This window comes from Peromyscus maniculatus, chromosome 3, assembly GCF_049852395.1.
Source record: "Peromyscus maniculatus bairdii isolate BWxNUB_F1_BW_parent chromosome 3, HU_Pman_BW_mat_3.1, whole genome shotgun sequence".
In the NCBI taxonomy this organism is placed as follows: Eukaryota; Metazoa; Chordata; class Mammalia; order Rodentia; family Cricetidae; genus Peromyscus; species Peromyscus maniculatus.
Genome location: NC_134854.1, coordinates 55,677,882 through 55,686,128, shown reverse-complemented (window position 1 = coordinate 55,686,128; position 8,247 = coordinate 55,677,882).

The window sequence follows — 8,247 nt, the reverse complement described above, 5'->3', positions numbered from 1 at the left end:
CTTTTTTTCCCCCTACGGCTCTGTTGGCTTAGAATTGTCATTCTTCTGTCGTGGTCTCTAAACTGGTGGCATCAGCATCACCTGGTGAATGAATGGAAATGCTGATTTTGGGGTCTCCACCCCAATGCTACTGAATCTAAAACCCCGGGGCTGGTACCCTGCACTTTCCCAAGCCTTCCAGGTGGCCCTAATGATCGGGGAGGTTTGAGAACTATTCTCTCTGTGATGTGTGGCAGAAAGGGGGTCCTCTTTTTACTGACACCCCAAGCTGTTGAGCTGGCACCTGTGTGGTGGGTGGGAAGCAGTTTTGCAAGGGAAAGAAAGAATAACCGTGTGTATGGATCACAACCGGGCGCACACACACAAACACGGACACGTGAAAGGGCTAAGACCCACCTCACTCCCCATTCCTCCTCCATTTAACATCTGTTCGCCACGCTTTGGGCTGTTTGAACAAGAGAATCGGTGTCAGAATAAACTTGCTTACAGCGTGTCTGGAAGGCAGGTGGGGCCTGCCACTTTTAATGCAAGCTGAGAACAAACACAGCATACTGAGCCCAAATCAGCCTTCTGCTGTTAGAGACAGGGCTGGAATTTCTGTTTTGCTGGTCCTGGACCCCTAATGCGCCGCCTTACCTTGGGGTCTTAATTAGAAGCAGCAGAGGCCCTGGGGTCCTGCTGTGTTTCTATTTGATGTGACGGAGCAAAAGCCCTTCGATGGAAACCAGGCCTTTTGTTATTCCTCGGGTTCTGAAAAGCTGTTTCCTAAAAGCCCCTTTCTGGGTTCCCCTCTGCTCTCCCAGGCACCAATGTAATCATAATAAAACCTTTACAGAGGGAAGCGATTGGTAAGCTCTAACTCCTCCATGTATCATGGGCTCTCAGGGTCAATTTAGGTCATTTTAGACAGCATGGCTCTCTGCTAAGAGAGCCTTCTCCTGCCCAGCTACCCTCCCTTTTATTCACAATTCTCTTTCTCCCATCCGCTTTCTTTGGTTCTTTCTAGAGACATTCTGGTCTACAGTATTGGCTTAGAAGCTTGGACACACACACACACACACACACACACACACACACACACAAAATTCAAGAGTCAGTCATGATGATAATCCTTGGGATGCTTGTATCTCAAGGTCAAGGCACTCTGGGCTCCACAGAGAAACCCTGCCTCAAAAAAAAAAAAAAAAGACTGGGCGTGTTACTCAGTTGGTAGATTGCTTGCCCAACAATGCCCTGGATTCAATCCCAGAACCACATGAAATCTGGTGTGGTGGTGTCTTAGGGTTTCTGTTGCTGCGATAAAACACCAGGATCAAAAGACAAGTTAGGGAGGAAAGGGTTATCTGCCTTACACTTCTACAACACTGTTCATTATCAAATGAAGTCAGGACAGGAACTCAAACAGGGCAGGAACCTGGAGGCAGGAGCTGATGCAGAGGCCATGGATTTATTCCTCATGGCTTGCTCAGCCTGCTTTTTTATAGAACCCAGGACCACCAGCCCAGGGATGGTGTGGGGTGTGTTTACCCACCACCCCCACAGTTCCCCAGAGTTTTCTTGAGTGCGATCAGCAGGAAATATTAGATAGAAGGATTTATAGCGGAGAATATCATGGAGATAAACAGATAGAAAATAAAGGATAGCCTCAAGAGGGCCTGGAACCTATTCCAATGGGCCCTGACTGTCTCTGCCCCAGGGTTTTTATGGAGACGCCAAGGGGTGGAGCAAAAGACCTCCTCCCCCAGCACAGCCAAGTGCAGAGCATCTCAGACACCTGCACTCAGGCCCGTGGTCCTGATCATCCTCTATTCGGACCTGCTGGGTAAAGCCACGAGGAACCCGAGAACGGGCTCCCACAGGATGGCACCACCCACAATGGGCTGGGCCCTCCCCCATCAATAAGTAATTAAGAAAATGCCCTTGCCAGGCAGTGGTGGCGCACACCTTTAATCCCAGCACTTGGGAAGCAGAGGCAGTCGGATCTCTGTGAGTTCGAGGCCAGCCTGGGCTATCAAGTGAGTTCCAGGAAAGGCACAAAGCTACACAAGAGAAACCCTGTCTCAAAAAAACAAATGAACAAAACTAACAAACAAACAAACAAAATGCCCTACAGCTGGATCTTATGGAGGCATTTTCTCAACTGAGGTCCCCTTTCAGATAACTCTAGCTTGTGTCACAGTGGCATAAGACCAGCCAGCACAGGTGGTGTACGGATCTGTTATCCCAGTCCTCAGAAAGATCAGAAAGTGAAGGTCTTCAGCGATTTATTGAATTTGAGGTCTATCTGGGTTACACGAGACCCTGTCTAAAAATCTTTGTATGAAAATGAAAATCCCCAGTTGAGATGTGGGTATTTTATTCTCATCATTGCATCCCCCTGGAAGACTTAACACGTCAAACTAAGAGCTGTAGGGAGTATCATTTGTCTTGCTGTGTTCCAATACAGGCAACAAAGGATGTACTATAGGCTGTAAGATGTTAGCTCATCTGAGTGACTAATAAGGATCGGAATAGGGGGGCAGGCACCTTTGTTCCTGAATCGGTCACGTGTACGAGAGTTCATAATATCCAGTGAAGAGGTTGCCGGCTCACGCCGAGTCTGAACTGAGTCTGCCTCTGTCTGGCCAAGCTGCTTTACTCTGCATTAACCGGACGTACAGAAGAACTGGGGCTTGATAACATACTGGAGTTTTACATAGAGAGTTCTGGAGCTGTGCCGACTGGACAGGGTTTCTCACTGTGCTTGCTACCACCCCCTCCCCACTGTAAGTGTGGCATGTATGTGTGTGGTGCATGCATGTGTGTGCATAACCGTGCACACACACACATACACACACACACACACACACACACACACACACACAAGCCACATCAATGTGTCACGTGCCTTGAAGCAGGGTCTCTCAATGAACCGGAAGCTCACCATTTTCTCTAGGCTGACTGGACCGTGAGCAGCTGGAATCTACTTACGCCCACAGCCCAATGTTTGGGTTGCAGGCAGGCGCAGCCATGCCCAGCTTTTTATGTGAGCTCTGGGGATTTTGACTCAGCTCCTCAGGCTTTCACAGCAAGTGCTCTTAGGTACTGAGCCCTCTCCCCAGCCTCTCTCTCTCCATTCTCAGGCTTTATTCTTTCCTTCTTGCTTAATTCCCTCAAACCATGAAGAGGACTTTATTGGAAGGACATGGGAGTATTTCACATGAACTGAAGCCTAAGCTTCATGAAGACCTAGACCAGGAAGTGTACAGAATCATTAGAACATAGTCAGTTCATATTCATGCATCCATATTCTTTCTCTTTTTTCTTAAAGTAACAAACACTCTTTTATTTTTTTTATTCATTTATTATGTATACATTGTTCTGCCTGCACACCAGAAGAGGGAGCCAGATCTCAGTACAGATGGTTGTGAGCCACCATGTGGTTGCTGGGAATTGAACTCAGGACCTCTGGAAGAACAGCCAGTGTTCTTAACCTCTGAGCCATCTCTCCAGCCCTTCTTTCTCTTTTTATCCTCACTTTCTTCTCTCTCTCCCCTTCTTCCTCCCTCTGCCCATCTGAATTCCTTATTTCTTTCATGCTTAAAGTGGCTTCTTTTCTCTATAAGACAGGTTTTACTTCTTTAGCATGACCATAAACTAACATGGCTGCCACAAAATGATAGACTTTGTTCCCTCATTCAAGAGGGAGCCCTGAGGATGTGCTCAAACTCAATACCTAACAGTTGAGTTGGGACAGTTGTGACCTAGGCTATGGTTAGGGACAGAGTGTAATACCAACATTACTGTCCATAGTTTGTTTAAAGAGATATGAATTTGTTCTGCTAAGAAAAATTATCTTAAACTAGGGAAATGAGGCAAAAGGACAGGTGTGTGTCCTTGTGTCCCACCCAAGTGTTGTTTAACCTCTTAAGTCCTTTAATTGTCTTCAGGATTGGACCTCTGCTTGACTCACCCTCTGTGGCTGATTAGAGCCCTGTCTATGAAGTTCCAAGCTACCCTGTGGAGTGTTCAGTAGAGAAGCGAAGGATTTGTGTTTGGTGGGGAAGGCCATCAGAGGTCATGGGTTTATTTTTCAGCAATACATTAACCAGTTTCATATCTAGCACTTGCATTCAACACTTTTACTAATGACTGTAGAACCCTCTCCTTCTCCACAAACTGTGCCTATCCTGTGGATGAGTCCCAGTGTCCAGATGGTTTCCTCATAAATGAGTTAGATCAGTCTCGACAAAGTCTATTTTCTGTTTATATGAGACTCATATTTTTAACATTCTGAAAATTTTATTTTGTGAAAATTTTATTTTGTTCTCAGAAAAAGAAATTAGTTGACACCTCAATTGTACCTTTTCTTTCTTGTGAGTTTCCTGTGTCCTTCCTTCTTTCTTCCTTCTCTTCTTTCCTTCCCTCCCTCCCTCCCTTCCTTCCTTCTTTTTCTCCATGTCTTCTACAACATTTTATCAACTGCCTGGCTTTTTGTTTTGGTGAGAGTCTGATAATAGTGACTTATCTGTTTTTGTTGGCCTGAAACACATTTCTTTCCTCTCTGTTCCTGAAACTAACTTTTATCAGATGAGCATTCTAAGTTGACTTTTTCTAAGGCCTCTTATTCTTCTTTTCTTGAGACAAGGTATGATTACACACCCTGGCACCTAGTATGGGTGACTGTACTGGCACATATTTGTAGCCCAGGTTGGCCTTGAACTTAAGGAAATTCTCCTGTCTCAGCCTCCTGAGTGCTGGGACTTAACGAATGATCCATGACACCAAGATTAAATCTTTGTAAACATTATTCTATCTTCTGGCAGCATTTGCCACTCTTCAGAAATCAGGATTAATGGCATTGAGTCACAGGGAATGAACCGCACTTCCTGTTTTGGTGACCAAACACCAGATGAACAGCGATCTCCATGAGGAAGGGTTTATTTTGGCCCATAGGCCATGAGGGCATGACACTGGGAAGTGGAGGCTGTAGCTAGAGTTTTCCTGCCTTGCCCACAGTCAGGACAAATCTCTGTCACCCGCCAGTCCCACAGCCGCTCAGACCCACCCAAGTAAACACAGAGACTTATATTGCTTACAAACTGTATGGCCGTGGCAGGCTTCTTGCTAACTTTTTATAGCTTAAATTAATCCATTTCCATAAATCTATACCTTGCCATGTGGCTTGTGGCTTACCGGAGTCTTCACATGGTAAGTCAGTCCGTCATGGCGGCAGCTGGCACTGTCTCCTTCTGCCTTCCTGTTCTTTCTTTTCTCCTCTCTGTTAGTCCCACCTATACTTCCTGCCTAGCCACTGGCCAATCAGTGTTTTATTTATTGACCAATCAGAGCAACAGATTTGACATACAGACCATCCCACAGCAGGAGGCAGCTGGTCAGTTGCCTCCCCAGTCAGGAAGCAGAGAGCAGGCAGGAAGTGGGGCCTTAGCCACTGCCTCTACACTTTCTCTAGCTAGGTCCCTCTTCAAGGGCTATCCCCATCTGGGGACAGTATACTCAAACACGTGAGTCTGTGGGGGGCATTTCCCATTCAAACACAATTCATACTTTCTCTTTTCTCTGATTGCTTTTAGATCTTTCTCTTTAGTATTCAGAATTTTGACCACAAGGGTCCTAATGACGATTCAGTCTTATGTCTACTGCTTAGAATTCATGGACCTTCATGATTCTGAGAGTTTGTGTTTTTCATTTTATTCAGGGAATAATTCCATGAATTATTACTTCAAATATTACTTCCTTCCATTATCTCCATACTCTCATTTTAGAATTCCAAATGATTGCATGTTAAATGTTTTAAAATTATCTTCTGTGTATCTTAACTTAACATTTAATAATTGTTCCTTCACAATCCACCTGCAAGGGCTTTGCCCAGGCATTCTCTAGATTCTCCAAATCTATCAAACACTTTTGTTGGCAGCAACCAGTATTCTCATCTACTCAATAAGTGTATGAACAATATTTAATATAATCATGGTGGGATAATGCCAGTAGGAATTATTATACTGTGGTCAGAATGACTAAACTTTAAAAGTAGGATAATTCAAGGTGATAAGGATATGGAGAAGGGATGAGAGGAGGAAGGGGAAACTGTGATCAGGATTTTAAAAAAATGGAAAAAATTCATGAATAAAAAAATAATGTGGAGAAGCTGGGCAGTGTAACTTAGCACAGCTCTGTTAGAAAACAATGATCATTACCCACTGATGTTATTTTCATACCCTGTAAACTAGCACGTTTACTCACAAGCGTAGAGTGAACTGACATCTGAGTACCTGTGCACTAATAAACCCACAGAATCTCATTGCAACATTGTTCATTATGGCTCCGAATTGGAAAAATTCAAGTGTCCTTTGGGGAAGAATGACAAATAAACTGTGACATATTCATAGAACAAAAACTACAAGGGCCACCCTAGACACACCGTAGTTACACTCAATAACGTGGGTGCGTCTCCCAAGCATGTTAACGGGGTGACAGAAAAGAATGTTTTGGATGAAGCTGTTCACATAAATAAATGAAAATCAATCAACCCAGAATTACAAAAGCACACTAGCATGTGTAGGGATGAGTGGAGAAGAGTGTTTTTAAAAAAGGAAAGAAAGCAGTGGGACCAAGTCCTGTGCTCATTGCATGAGTTGGCTGTTTGAAACCTGGAGCTTATGCAGGGACGCTTGGCTCAGTCTGGGAGGAAGGGACTGGACCTGCCTGGACTGAGTCTACCAGGTTAATCGCAGTCCTCAGGGGAGGACTTGTCCTGGAGGAGGTGGGAATGGGGGGTGGACTGGGGAGAAGGGGAGGGGGTGGGAGGGGGGAAAACAGGGGAACCCGTGGCTGATATGTAGAGCTGAATGGTATTGTAAAATAAAATATATATATATATATGAAAGAAAAAGAGCTCCAAAAGTCGAGTAGTGTGTTGATCACTTCACCAAGAGTGGAGAGACTTAGTGACCGAGAAGGGACACCATTACCTCACTTAGTCATCTTATGATAGAGCATGGACAGTGTGCTATTTCATGAAAAGCAAAATAATTTTATTTGAAAAAAAAACAAAGATACTACCAGCCTAAATGTATGAAATACTGACATATGATTATGGTTAATTTGGAGAAGTTTATAGCCTTATGATGCTAATATTATAAATCAGAATGGCAAATATCAAGGAACTTAGGGAGTTAGTAAAAGAGAGCTGTAGAGATGGTTTAGCGGTTAAGAGCCTCCACTGCTGGTTAAAAACCCCAACTGCAGTGGTTCTCAACCTGTGGTCACGACCCCCTTGGGGGTCACATAGCAGATAAGCGCATTATAATTCATAACAGTAGCAAAATTACAGCTATGAAGTAACAATGAAATAATTTCACGGTTGGGGATCAGCCCATGAAGAACTGTATTAAAGGGTCACGCATTGGGAAGGTTAAGAACCTCTGCCCTACTGCTCTTGTGGAGGACCCGAGGATCCTCAGCACTCATATCAGGTGGCGCACATCCCCTGTGACTCTGGCTTCAGAGAGAATTCTAGCTGTATCTAATTAAAGTTTCTAAATGCTACTTGCAGATACAAACCCTACTGATTTGTTTATATTAAGTTTATCATTGGAAACCCTTTGAATCCTTCTTCATCGTTCCAAACTCATGATTCTGTGCGATCACTACCAACAAGAAAAGCCAATTGGGTTTCTTCCTTTCTGGGACCTATACCTTTTCAGGTTCCACGCTTCCTTCTTCACCTGGGAAGTGGTGAAAGCAAGAATCTTGCTCCTGCTTTCTTCTATTTTACATTAAGCACTGCATTTACCATGAACTGTTTTATAGAGACAGAGGGAGATGTCCTTTATCAGGTTCTGAAAGTTCTATTCCAAACTGAATTGGGAGTGAGCTTTCATCTGTTCCCAGAGTTTGTCAAATATTTCAGTAGTCAAGTCTAATGTCTGGTCGGATCTGCTTTAAACCATCTAAGGTGCTGGGGGTGGCTGCCTTAATCCCAGCACTTGGGAGGCAGAGACAGGCAGATCTCTATGAGTTTGCAGCCAGCCTGGTCTACACAGCCAGTTTCAGGACAGGCTCTAAAACTACACAGAAAAACACTAGAAAAAAACCCAACCCAATCCAACCCAACCCAACCCAACCCAACCAAACCAAATAGCAACAAAAGAAACCATCTAAGGTGGCACATTTCTAAAGGGAAGGTTATTTATTTACTCTTAATTCAATTTACTTAGTGATTCTGGAACAAGTCAATCTCTCTTT